The sequence below is a fragment of the Vipera ursinii genome (assembly GCF_947247035.1).
Source record: "Vipera ursinii genome assembly, chromosome: 17".
Classification (NCBI taxonomy): Eukaryota; Metazoa; Chordata; class Lepidosauria; order Squamata; family Viperidae; genus Vipera; species Vipera ursinii.
In genome coordinates, this window is record NC_139530.1 from 8,269,389 (window position 1) to 8,283,520 (window position 14,132).

A 14,132-nucleotide genomic window follows, 5' to 3' on the forward strand; every position below is an offset into this window, starting at 1 on the left:
AGCTCTTTCTGCAATGGGCACTTTTCATGCTATAAGCACTTTTTCCTAACAAATGCAAGATATAACATTGGCTATCTCCGCAAGGAAACATCAGATCTGCACAACTCATGGTTTTTTGGTCTTCGGGGAGGCGGGGGAACATGAAAATGTGTTTGTTTTTCGAATTTGACCTCTATCTGAAATGGGCACTTTTCATGCTGTAAGCAGTTTTTCCTAACAAATGCAAAATATAACTTGGGCTATCTCCGCAAGGAAACATGAGATCTGCAAAAGTTATGTTTTTTTGTTCTTCGGGGAGGATGGGGAACATGAATATGTGTTTGTTTTTCGAATTTGACCTCTATCTGAAATGAGCACTTTTCATGCTCTAAGCAGTTTTTCCTAACAAATGCAAGATATAACATCGGCTATCTCCGCAAGGAAACATCAGATCTGCTCAACCCATGGTTTTTTGGTCTTCGGGGAGGAGGGGGAACATGAATATGTGTTTCTTTTTCGAATGTGAGCTCTTTCTGCAATGGGCACTTTTCATACTATAAGCAGTTTTTCCTAACAAATGCAAGATATAACATGGGCTATCTCCGCAAGGAAACATGAGATCTGCAAACGTTATGGTTTTTTGGTCTTCGGGGAGGATGGGGAACATGAATATGTTTTTGTTTTTCGAATTTGAGCTCTTTCTGCAATGGGCACTTTTCATGCTATAAGCACTTTTTCCTAACAAATGCAAGATATAACATTGGCTATCTCCGCAAGGAAACATCAGATCTGCACAACTCATGGTTTTTTGGTCTTCGGGGAGGCGGGGGAACATGAAAATGTGTTTGTTTTTCGAATTTGACCTCTATCTGAAATGGGCACTTTTCATGCTGTAAGCAGTTTTTCCTAACAAAAGCAAGATATAACATGGGCTATCTCCGCAAGGAAACATGAGATCTGCAAAAGTTATGTTTTTTTGTTCTTCGGGGAGGATGGGGAACATGAATATGTGTTTGTTTTTCAAATTTGACCTCTATCTGAAATGAGCACTTTTCATGCTCTAAGCAGTTTTTCCTAACAAATGCAAGATATAACATTGGCTATCTCCGCAAGGAAACATCAGATCTGCACAACTCATGGTTTTTTGGTCTTCGAGGAGGATGGGGAACATGAATATGTGATTGTTTTTCGAATTTGATCTCTTTCTGTAATGGGCACTTTTCATACTATAAGCAGTTTTTCCTAACAAATGCAAGATATAACATGGGCTATCTCCGCAAGGAAACATGAGATCTGCAAACGTTATGGTTGTTTGGTCTTCGGGGAGGATGGGGAACATGAATATGTTTTTGTTTTTCGAATTTGAGCTCTTTCTGCAATGGGCACTTTTCATGGTATAAGCACTTTTTCCTAACAAATGCAAGATATAACATTGGCTATCTCCGCCAGGAAACATCAGATCTGCACAACTCATGGTTTTTTGGTCTTTGGGGAGGCGGGGGAACATGAAAATGTGTTTGTTTTTCGAATTTGACCTCTATTTGAAATGATCACTTTTCATGCTATAAGCAGTTTTTCCTAACAAATGCAAGATATAACATGGGCTATCTCCGCAAGGAAACATGAGATCTGCAAACGTTATGGTTTTTTTGGTCTTCGGGGAGGATGGGGAACATGAATATGTTTTTGTTTTTCGAATTTGAGCTCTTTCTGCAATGGGCACGTTTCATGCTATAAGCACTTTTTCCTAACAAATGCAAGATATAACATTGGCTATCTCCGCAAGGAAACATCAGATCTGCACAACTCATGGTTTTTTGGTCTTCGGGGAGGCGGGGGAACATGAAAATGTGTTTGTTTTTCAAATTTGACCTCTATCTGAAATGGGCACTTTTCATGCTGTAAGCAGTTTTTCCTAACAAATGCAAGATATAACATGGGCTATCTCCGCAAGGAAACATGAGATCTGCAAAAGTTATGTTTTTTTGTTCTTCGGGGAGGATGGGGAACATGAATATGTGTTTGTTTTTCGAATTTGACCTCTATCTGAAATGAGCACTTTTCATGCTCTAAGCAGTTTTTCCTAACAAATGCAAGATATAACATCGGCTATCTCCGCAAGGAAACATCAGATCTGCACAACTCATGGTTTTTTGGTCTTCGGGGAGGATGGAGAACATGAATATGTGATTGTTTTTCGAATTTGAGCTCTTTCTGCAATGGGCACTTTTCATACTATAAGCAGTTTTTCCTAACAAATGCAAGATATAACATGGGCTATCTCCGCAAGGAAACATGAGATCTGCAAAAGTTATGTTTTTTTGTTCTTCGGGGAGGATGGGGAACATGAATATGTGTTTGTTTTTCGAATTTGACCTCTATCTGAAATGAGCACTTTTCATGCTCTAAGCAGTTTTTCCTAACAAATGCAAGATATAACATCGGCTATCTCCGCAAGGAAACATCAGATCTGCACAACTCATGGTTTTTTGGTCTTCGGGGAGGATGGAGAACATGAATATGTGATTGTTTTTCGAATTTGAGCTCTTTCTGCAATGGGCACTTTTCATACTATAAGCAGTTTTTCCTAACAAATGCAAGATATAACATGGGCTATCTCCGCAAGGAAACATGAGATCTGCAAACGTTATGGTTTTTTGGTCTTCGGGGAGGATGGGGAACATGAATATGTTTTTGTTTTTCGAATTTGAGCTCTTTCTGCAATGGGCACTTTTCATGCTATAAGCACTTTTTCCTAACAAATGCAAGATATAACATTGGCTATCTCCGCAAGGAAACATCAGATCTGCACAACTCATGGTTTTTTGGTCTTCGGGGAGGCGGGGGAACATGAAAATGTGTTTGTTTTTCGAATTTGACCTCTATCTGAAATGGGCACTTTTCATGCTGTAAGCAGTTTTTCCTAACAAATGCAAGATATAACATGGGCTATCTCCGCAAGGAAACATGAGATCTGCAAAAGTTATGTTTTTTGGTCTTCGGGGAGGAGGGGGAACATGAATATGTGTTTCTTTTTCGAATTTGAGCTCTTTCTGCAATGGGCACTTTTCATACTATAAGCAGTTTTTCCTAACAAATGCAAGATATAACATGGGCTATCTCCGCAAGGAAACATGAGATCTGCAAACGTTATGGTTGTTTGGTCTTCGGGGAGGATGGGGAACATGAATATGTTTTTGTTTTTCGAATTTGAGCTCTTTCTGCAATGGGCACTTTTCATGCTATAAGCACTTTTTCCTAACAAATGCAAGATATAACATTGGCTATCTCCGCAAGGAAACATCAGATCTGCACAACTCATGGTTTTTTGGTCTTCGGGGAGGCGGGGGAACATGAAAATGTGTTTGTTTTTCAAATTTGACCTCTATCTGAAATGGGCACTTTTCATGCTGTAAGCAGTTTTTCCTAACAAATGCAAGATATAACATGGGCTATCTCCGCAAGGAAACATGAGATCTGCAAAAGTTATGTTTTTTTGTTCTTCGGGGAGGATGGGGAACATGAATATGTGTTTGTTTTTCGAATTTGACCTCTATCTGAAATGAGCACTTTTCATGCTCTAAGCAGTTTTTCCTAACAAATGCAAGATATAACATCGGCTATCTCCGCAAGGAAACATCAGATCTGCACAACTCATGGTTTTTTGGTCTTCGGGGAGGATGGAGAACATGAATATGTGATTGTTTTTCGAATTTGAGCTCTTTCTGCAATGGGCACTTTTCATACTATAAGCAGTTTTTCCTAACAAATGCAAGATATAACATGGGCTATCTCCGCAAGGAAACATGAGATCTGCAAAAGTTATGTTTTTTTGTTCTTCGGGGAGGATGGGGAACATGAATATGTGTTTGTTTTTCGAATTTGACCTCTATCTGAAATGAGCACTTTTCATGCTCTAAGCAGTTTTTCCTAACAAATGCAAGATATAACATCGGCTATCTCCGCAAGGAAACATCAGATCTGCACAACTCATGGTTTTTTGGTCTTCGGGGAGGATGGAGAACATGAATATGTGATTGTTTTTCGAATTTGAGCTCTTTCTGCAATGGGCACTTTTCATACTATAAGCAGTTTTTCCTAACAAATGCAAGATATAACATGGGCTATCTCCGCAAGGAAACATGAGATCTGCAAACGTTATGGTTTTTTGGTCTTCGGGGAGGATGGGGAACATGAATATGTTTTTGTTTTTCGAATTTGAGCTCTTTCTGCAATGGGCACTTTTCATGCTATAAGCACTTTTTCCTAACAAATGCAAGATATAACATTGGCTATCTCCGCAAGGAAACATCAGATCTGCACAACTCATGGTTTTTTGGTCTTCGGGGAGGCGGGGGAACATGAAAATGTGTTTGTTTTTCGAATTTGACCTCTATCTGAAATGGGCACTTTTCATACTGTAAGCAGTTTTTCCTAACAAATGCAAGATATAACATGGGCTATCTCCGTAAGGAAACATGAGATCTGCAAAAGTTATGTTTTTTGGTCTTCGGGGAGGAGGGGGAACATGAATATGTGTTTCTTTTTCGAATTTGAGCTCTATCTGAAATGAGCACTTTTCATGCTCTAAGCAGTTTTTCCTAACAAATGCAAGATATAACATCGGCTATCTCCGCAAGGAAACATCAGATCTGCACAACTCATGGTTTTTTGGTCTTCGGGGAGGATGGAGAACATGAATATGTGATTGTTTTTCGAATTTGAGCTCTTTCTGCAATGGGCACTTTTCATACTATAAGCAGTTTTTCCTAACAAATGCAAGATATAACATCGGCTATCTCCGCAAGGAAACATCAGATCTGCACAACTCATGGTTTTTTGGTCTTCGGGGAGGATGGAGAACATGAATATGTGATTGTTTTTCGAATTTGAGCTCTTTCTGCAATGGGCACTTTTCATACTATAAGCAGTTTTTCCTAACAAATGCAAGATATAACATGGGCTATCTCCGCAAGGAAACATGAGATCTGCAAAAGTTATGTTTTTTTGTTCTTCGGGGAGGATGGGGAACATGAATATGTGTTTGTTTTTCGAATTTGACCTCTATCTGAAATGAGCACTTTTCATGCTCTAAGCAGTTTTTCCTAACAAATGCAAGATATAACATCGGCTATCTCCGCAAGGAAACATCAGATCTGCACAACTCATGGTTTTTTGGTCTTCGGGGAGGATGGAGAACATGAATATGTGATTGTTTTTCGAATTTGAGCTCTTTCTGCAATGGGCACTTTTCATACTATAAGCAGTTTTTCCTAACAAATGCAAGATATAACATGGGCTATCTCCGCAAGGAAACATGAGATCTGCAAACGTTATGGTTTTTTGGTCTTCGGGGAGGATGGGGAACATGAATATGTTTTTGTTTTTCGAATTTGAGCTCTTTCTGCAATGGGCACTTTTCATGCTATAAGCACTTTTTCCTAACAAATGCAAGATATAACATTGGCTATCTCCGCAAGGAAACATCAGATCTGCACAACTCATGGTTTTTTGGTCTTCGGGGAGGCGGGGGAACATGAAAATGTGTTTGTTTTTCGAATTTGACCTCTATCTGAAATGGGCACTTTTCATACTGTAAGCAGTTTTTCCTAACAAATGCAAGATATAACATGGGCTATCTCCGTAAGGAAACATGAGATCTGCAAAAGTTATGTTTTTTGGTCTTCGGGGAGGAGGGGGAACATGAATATGTGTTTCTTTTTCGAATTTGAGCTCTATCTGAAATGAGCACTTTTCATGCTCTAAGCAGTTTTTCCTAACAAATGCAAGATATAACATCGGCTATCTCCGCAAGGAAACATCAGATCTGCACAACTCATGGTTTTTTGGTCTTCGGGGAGGATGGAGAACATGAATATGTGATTGTTTTTCGAATTTGAGCTCTTTCTGCAATGGGCACTTTTCATACTATAAGCAGTTTTTCCTAACAAATGCAAGATATAACATGGGCTATCTCCGCAAGGAAACATGAGATCTGCAAAAGTTATGTTTTTTTGTTCTTCGGGGAGGATGGGGAACATGAATATGTGTTTGTTTTTCGAATTTGACCTCTATCTGAAATGAGCACTTTTCATGCTCTAAGCAGTTTTTACTAACAAATGCAAGATATAACATCGGCTATCTCCGCAAGGAAACATCAGATCTGCACAACTCATGGTTTTTTGGTCTTCGGGGAGGATGGAGAACATGAATATGTGATTGTTTTTCGAATTTGAGCTCTTTCTGCAATGGGCACTTTTCATACTATAAGCAGTTTTTCCTAACAAATGCAAGATATAACATGGGCTATCTCCGCAAGGAAACATGAGATCTGCAAACGTTATGGTTTTTTGGTCTTCGGGGAGGATGGGGAACATGAATATGTTTTTGTTTTTCGAATTTGAGCTCTTTCTGCAATGGGCACTTTTCATGCTATAAGCACTTTTTCCTAACAAATGCAAGATATAACATTGGCTATCTCCGCAAGGAAACATCAGATCTGCACAACTCATGGTTTTTTGGTCTTCGGGGAGGCGGGGGAACATGAAAATGTGTTTGTTTTTCGAATTTGACCTCTATCTGAAATGGGCACTTTTCATGCTGTAAGCAGTTTTTCCTAACAAATGCAAGATATAACATGGGCTATCTCCGCAAGGAAACATGAGATCTGCAAAAGTTATGTTTTTTGGTCTTCGGGGAGGAGGGGGAACATGAATATGTGTTTCTTTTTCGAATTTGAGCTCTTTCTGCAATGGGCACTTTTCATACTATAAGCAGTTTTTCCTAACAAATGCAAGATATAACATGGGCTATCTCCGCAAGGAAACATGAGATCTGCAAACGTTATGGTTGTTTGGTCTTCGGGGAGGATGGGGAACATGAATATGTTTTTGTTTTTCGAATTTGAGCTCTTTCTGCAATGGGCACTTTTCATGCTATAAGCACTTTTTCCTAACAAATGCAAGATATAACATTGGCTATCTCCGCCAGGAAACATCAGATCTGCACAACTCATGGTTTTTTGGTCTTTGGGGAGGCGGGGGAACATGAAAATGTGTTTGTTTTTCGAATTTGACCTCTATCTGAAATGATCACTTTTCATGCTATAAGCAGTTTTTCCTAACAAATGCAAGATATAACATGGGCTATCTCCGCAAGGAAACATGAGATCTGCAAACGTTATGGGTTTTTGGTCTTCGGGGAGGATGGGGAACATGAATATGTTTTTGTTTTTCGAATTTGAGCTCTTTCTGCAATGGGCACTTTTCATGCTATAAGCACTTTTTCCTAACAAATGCAAGATATAACATTGGCTATCTCCGCAAGGAAACATCAGATCTGCACAACTCATGGTTTTTTGGTCTTCGGGGAGGCGGGGGAACATGAAAATGTGTTTGTTTTTCGAATTTGACCTCTATCTGAAATGGGCACTTTTCATGCTGTAAGCAGTTTTTCCTAACAAATGCAAGATATACCATGGGCTATCTCCGCAAGGAAACATGAGATCTGCAAAAGTTATGTTTTTTTGTTCTTCGGGGAGGATGGGGAACATGAATATGTGTTTGTTTTTCGAATTTGACCTCTATCTGAAATGAGCACTTTTCATGCTCTAAGCAGTTTTTCCTAACAAATGCAAGATATAACATCGGCTATCTCCGCAAGGAAACATCAGATCTGCTCAACCCATGGTTTTTTGGTCTTCGGGGAGGAGGGGGAACATGAATATGTGTTTCTTTTTCGAATTTGAGCTCTTTCTGCAATGGGCACTTTTCATACTATAAGCAGTTTTTCCTAACAAATGCAAGATATAACATGGGCTATCTCCGCAAGGAAACATGAGATCTGCAAACGTTATGGTTTTTTGGTCTTCGGGGAGGATGGGGAACATGAATATGTTTTTGTTTTTCGAATTTGAGCTCTTTCTGCAATGGGCACTTTTCATGCTATAAGCACTTTTTCCTAACAAATGCAAGATATAACATCGGCTATCTCCGCAAGGAAACATCAGATCTGCACAACTCATGGTTTTTTGGTCTTCGGGGAGGATGGAGAACATGAATATGTGATTGTTTTTCGAATTTGAGCTCTTTCTGCAATGGGCACTTTTCATACTATAAGCAGTTTTTCCTAACAAATGCAAGATATAACATGGGCTATCTCCGCAAGGAAACATGAGATCTGCAAACTTTATGGTTTTTTGGTCTTCGGGGAGGATGGGGAACATGAATATGTTTTTGTTTTTCGAATTTGAGCTCTTTCTGCAATGGGCACTTTTCATGCTATAAGCACTTTTTCCTAACAAATGCAAGATATAACATTGGCTATCTCCGCAAGGAAACATCAGATCTGCACAACTCATGGTTTTTTGGTCTTCAGGGAGGCGGGGGAACATGAAAATGTTTTTGTTTTTCGAATTTGACCTCTATCTGAAATGGGCACTTTTCATGCTATAAGCAGTTTTTCCTAACAAATGCAAGATATAACATGGGCTATCTCCGCAAGGAAACATGAGATCTGCAAAAGTTATGTTTTTTTGTTCTTCGGGGAGGATGGGGAACATGAATATGTGTTTGTTTTTCAAATTTGACCTCTATCTGAAATGAGCACTTTTCATGCTCTAAGCAGTTTTTCCTAACAAATGCAAGATATAACATTGGCTATCTCCGCAAGGAAACATCAGATCTGCACAACTCATGGTTTTTTGGTCTTCGAGGAGGATGGGGAACATGAATATGTGATTGTTTTTCGAATTTGAGCTCTTTCTGTAATGGGCACTTTTCATACTATAAGCAGTTTTTCCTAACAAATGTAAGATATAACATGGGCTATCTCCGCAAGGAAACATGAGATCTGCAAACGTTATGGTTGTTTGGTCTTCGGGGAGGATGGGGAACATGAATATGTTTTTGTTTTTCGAATTTGAGCTCTTTCTGCAATGGGCACTTTTCATGCTATAAGCACTTTTTCCTAACAAATGCAAGATATAACATTGGCTATCTCCGCCAGGAAACATCAGATCTGCACAACTCATGGTTTTTTGGTCTTTGGGGAGGCGGGGGAACATGAAAATGTGTTTGTTTTTCGAATTTGACCTCTATTTGAAATGATCACTTTTCATGCTATAAGCAGTTTTTCCTAACAAATGCAAGATATAACATGGGCTATCTCCGCAAGGAAACATGAGATCTGCAAACGTTATGGTTTTTTGGTCTTCGGGGAGGATGGGGAACATGAATATGTTTTTGTTTTTCGAATTTGAGCTCTTTCTGCAATGGGCACGTTTCATGCTATAAGCACTTTTTCCTAACAAATGCAAGATATAACATTGGCTATCTCCGCAAGGAAACATCAGATCTGCACAACTCATGGTTTTTTGGTCTTTGGGGAGGCGGGGGAACATGAAAATGTGTTTGTTTTTCGAATTTGACCTCTATCTGAAATGATCACTTTTCATGCTATAAGCAGTTTTTCCTAACAAATGCAAGATATAACATGGGCTATCTCCGCAAGGAAACATGAGATCTGCAAACGTTATGGGTTTTTGGTCTTCGGGGAGGATGGGGAACATGAATATGTTTTTGTTTTTCGAATTTGAGCTCTTTCTGCAATGGGCACTTTTCATGCTATAAGCACTTTTTCCTAACAAATGCAAGATATAACATTGGCTATCTCCGCAAGGAAACATCAGATCTGCACAACTCATGGTTTTTTGGTCTTCGGGGAGGCGGGGGAACATGAAAATGTGTTTGTTTTTCGAATTTGACCTCTATCTGAAATGGGCACTTTTCATGCTGTAAGCAGTTTTTCCTAACAAATGCAAGATATAACATGGGCTATCTCCGCAAGGAAACATGAGATCTGCAAACGTTATGGTTTTTTGGTCTTCGGGGAGGATGGGGAACATGAATATGTTTTTGTTTTTCGAATTTGAGCTCTTTCTGCAATGGGCACTTTTCATGCTATAAGCACTTTTTCCTAACAAATGCAAGATATAACATTGGCTATCTCCGCAAGGAAACATCAGATCTGCACAACTCATGGTTTTTTGGTCTTCGGGGAGGTGGGGGAACATGAAAATGTGTTTGTTTTTCGAATTTGACCTCTATCTGAAATGGGCACTTTTCATGCTGTAAGCAGTTTTTCCTAACAAATGCAAGATATAACATGGGCTATCTCCGCAAGGAAACATGAGATCTGCAAAAGTTATGTTTTTTTGTTCTTCGGGGAGGATGGGGAACATGAATATGTGTTTGTTTTTCGAATTTGACCTCTATCTGAAATGAGCACTTTTCATGCTCTAAGCAGTTTTTCCTAACAAATGCAAGATATAACATCGGCTATCTCCGCAAGGAAACATCAGATCTGCTCAACCCATGGTTTTTTGGTCTTCGGGGAGGAGGGGGAACATGAATATGTGTTTCTTTTTCGAATTTGAGCTCTTTCTGCAATGGGCACTTTTCATACTATAAGCAGTTTTTCCTAACAAATGCAAGATATAACATGGGCTATCTCCGCAAGGAAACATGAGATCTGCAAACGTTATGGTTTTTTGGTCTTCGGGGAGGATGGGGAACATGAATATGTTTTTGTTTTTTGAATTTGAGCTCTTTCTGCAATGGGCACTTTTCATGCTATAAGCACTTTTTCCTAACAAATGCAAGATATAACATTGGCTATCTCCGCAAGGAAACATCAGATCTGCACAACTCATGGTTTTTTGGTCTTCGGGGAGGCGGGGGAACATGAAAATGTGTTTGTTTTTCGAATTTGACCTCTATCTGAAATGGGCACTTTTCATGCTGTAAGCAGTTTTTCCTAACAAAAGCAAGATATAACATGGGCTATCTCCGCAAGGAAACATGAGATCTGCAAAAGTTATGTTTTTTTGTTCTTCGGGGAGGATGGGGAACATGAATATGTGTTTGTTTTTCAAATTTGACCTCTATCTGAAATGAGCACTTTTCATGCTCTAAGCAGTTTTTCCTAACAAATGCAAGATATAACATTGGCTATCTCCGCAAGGAAACATCAGATCTGCACAACTCATGGTTTTTTGGTCTTCGAGGAGGACGGGGAACATGAATATGTGATTGTTTTTCGAATTTGAGCTCTTTCTGTAATGGGCACTTTTCATACTATAAGCAGTTTTTCCTAACAAATGCAAGATATAACATGGGCTATCTCCGCAAGGAAACATGAGATCTGTAAACGTTATGGTTGTTTGGTCTTCGGGGAGGATGGGGAACATGAATATGTTTTTGTTTTTCGAATTTGAGCTCTTTCTGCAATGGGCACTTTTCATGCTATAAGCACTTTTTCCTAACAAATGCAAGATATAACATTGGCTATCTCCGCCAGCAAACATCAGATCTGCACAACTCATGGTTTTTTGGTCTTTGGGGAGGCGGGGGAACATGAAAATGTGTTTGTTTTTCGAATTTGACCTCTATTTGAAATGATCACTTTTCATGCTATAAGCAGTTTTTCCTAACAAATGCAAGATATAACATGGGCTATCTCCGCAAGGAAACATGAGATCTGCAAACGTTATGCTTTTTTGGTCTTCGGGGAGGATGGGGAACATGAATATGTTTTTGTTTTTCGAATTTGAGCTCTTTCTGCAATGGGCACGTTTCATGCTATAAGCACTTTTTCCTAACAAATGCAAGATATAACATTGGCTATCTCCGCAAGGAAACATCAGATCTGCACAACTCATGGTTTTTTGGTCTTCGGGGAGGCGGGGGAACATGAAAATGTGTTTGTTTTTCGAATTTGACCTCTATCTGAAATGGGCACTTTTCATGCTGTAAGCAGTTTTTCCTAACAAATGCAAGATATAACATGGGCTATCTCCGCAAGGAAACATGAGATCTGCAAAAGTTATGTTTTTTTGTTCTTCGGGGAGGATGGGGAACATGAATATGTGTTTGTTTTTTGAATTTGACCTCTATCTGAAATGAGCACTTTTCATGCTCTAAGCAGTTTTTCCTAACAAATGCAAGATATAACATCGGCTATCTCCGCAAGGAAACATCAGATCTGCACAACTCATGGTTTTTTGGTCTTCGGGGAGGATGGAGAACATGAATATGTGATTGTTTTTCGAATTTGAGCTCTTTCTGCAATGGGCACTTTTCATACTATAAGCAGTTTTTCCTAACAAATGCAAGATATAACATGGGCTATCTCCGCAAGGAAACATGAGATCTGCAAACGTTATGGTTTTTTGGTCTTCGGGGAGGATGGGGAACATGAATATGTTTTTGTTTTTCGAATTTGAGCTCTTTCTGCAATGGGCACTTTTCATGCTATAAGCACTTTTTCCTAACAAATGCAAGATATAACATTGGCTATCTCCGCAAGGAAACATCAGATCTGCACAACTCATGGTTTTTTGGTCTTCGGGGAGGCGGGGGAACATGAAAATGTGTTTGTTTTTCGAATTTGACCTCTATCTGAAATGGGCACTTTTCATGCTGTAAGCAGTTTTTCCTAACAAATGCAAAATATAACTTGGGCTATCTCCGCAAGGAAACATGAGATCTGCAAAAGTTATGTTTTTTTGTTCTTCGGGGAGGATGGGGAACATGAATATGTGTTTGTTTTTCGAATTTGACCTCTATCTGAAATGAGCACTTTTCATGCTCTAAGCAGTTTTTCCTAACAAATGCAAGATATAACATCGGCTATCTCCGCAAGGAAACATCAGATCTGCTCAACCCATGGTTTTTTGGTCTTCGGGGAGGAGGGGGAACATGAATATGTGTTTCTTTTTCGAATGTGAGCTCTTTCTGCAATGGGCACTTTTCATACTATAAGCAGTTTTTCCTAACAAATGCAAGATATAACATGGGCTATCTCCGCAAGGAAACATGAGATCTGCAAACGTTATGGTTTTTTGGTCTTCGGGGAGGATGGGGAACATGAATATGTTTTTGTTTTTCGAATTTGAGCTCTTTCTGCAATGGGCACTTTTCATGCTATAAGCACTTTTTCCTAACAAATGCAAGATATAACATGGGCTATCTCCGCAAGGAAACATCAGATCTGCACAACTCATGGTTTTTTGGTCTTCGGGGAGGCGGGGGAACATGAAAATGTGTTTGTTTTTCGAATTTGACCTCTATCTGAAATGGGCACTTTTCATGCTGTAAGCAGTTTTTCCTAACAAAAGCAAGATATAACATGGGCTATCTCCGCAAGGAAACATGAGATCTGCAAAAGTTATGTTTTTTTGTTCTTCGGGGAGGATGGGGAACATGAATATGTGTTTGTTTTTCAAATTTGACCTCTATCTGAAATGAGCACTTTTCATGCTCTAAGCAGTTTTTCCTAACAAATGCAAGATATAACATTGGCTATCTCCGCAAGGAAACATCAGATCTGCACAACTCATGGTTTTTTGGTCTTCGAGGAGGATGGGGAACATGAATATGTGATTGTTTTTCGAATTTGATCTCTTTCTGTAATGGGCACTTTTCATACTATAAGCAGTTTTTCCTAACAAATGCAAGATATAACATGGGCTATCTCCGCAAGGAAACATGAGATCTGCAAACGTTATGGTTGTTTGGTCTTCGGGGAGGATGGGGAACATGAATATGTTTTTGTTTTTCGAATTTGAGCTCTTTCTGCAATGGGCACTTTTCATGGTATAAGCACTTTTTCCTAACAAATGCAAGATATAACATTGGCTATCTCCGCCAGGAAACATCAGATCTGCACAACTCATGGTTTTTTGGTCTTTGGGGAGGCGGGGGAACATGAAAATGTGTTTGTTTTTCGAATTTGACCTCTATTTGAAATGATCACTTTTCATGCTATAAGCAGTTTTTCCTAACAAATGCAAGATATAACATGGGCTATCTCCGCAAGGAAACATGAGATCTGCAAACGTTATGGTTTTTTGGTCTTCGGGGAGGATGGGGAACATGAATATGTTTTTGTTTTTCGAATTTGAGCTCTTTCTGCAATGGGCACGTTTCATGCTATAAGCACTTTTTCCTAACAAATGCAAGATATAACATTGGCTATCTCCGCAAGGAAACATCAGATCTGCACAACTCATGGTTTTTTGGTCTTCGGGGAGGCGGGGGAACATGAAAATGTGTTTGTTTTTCAAATTTGACCTCTATCTGAAATGGGCACTT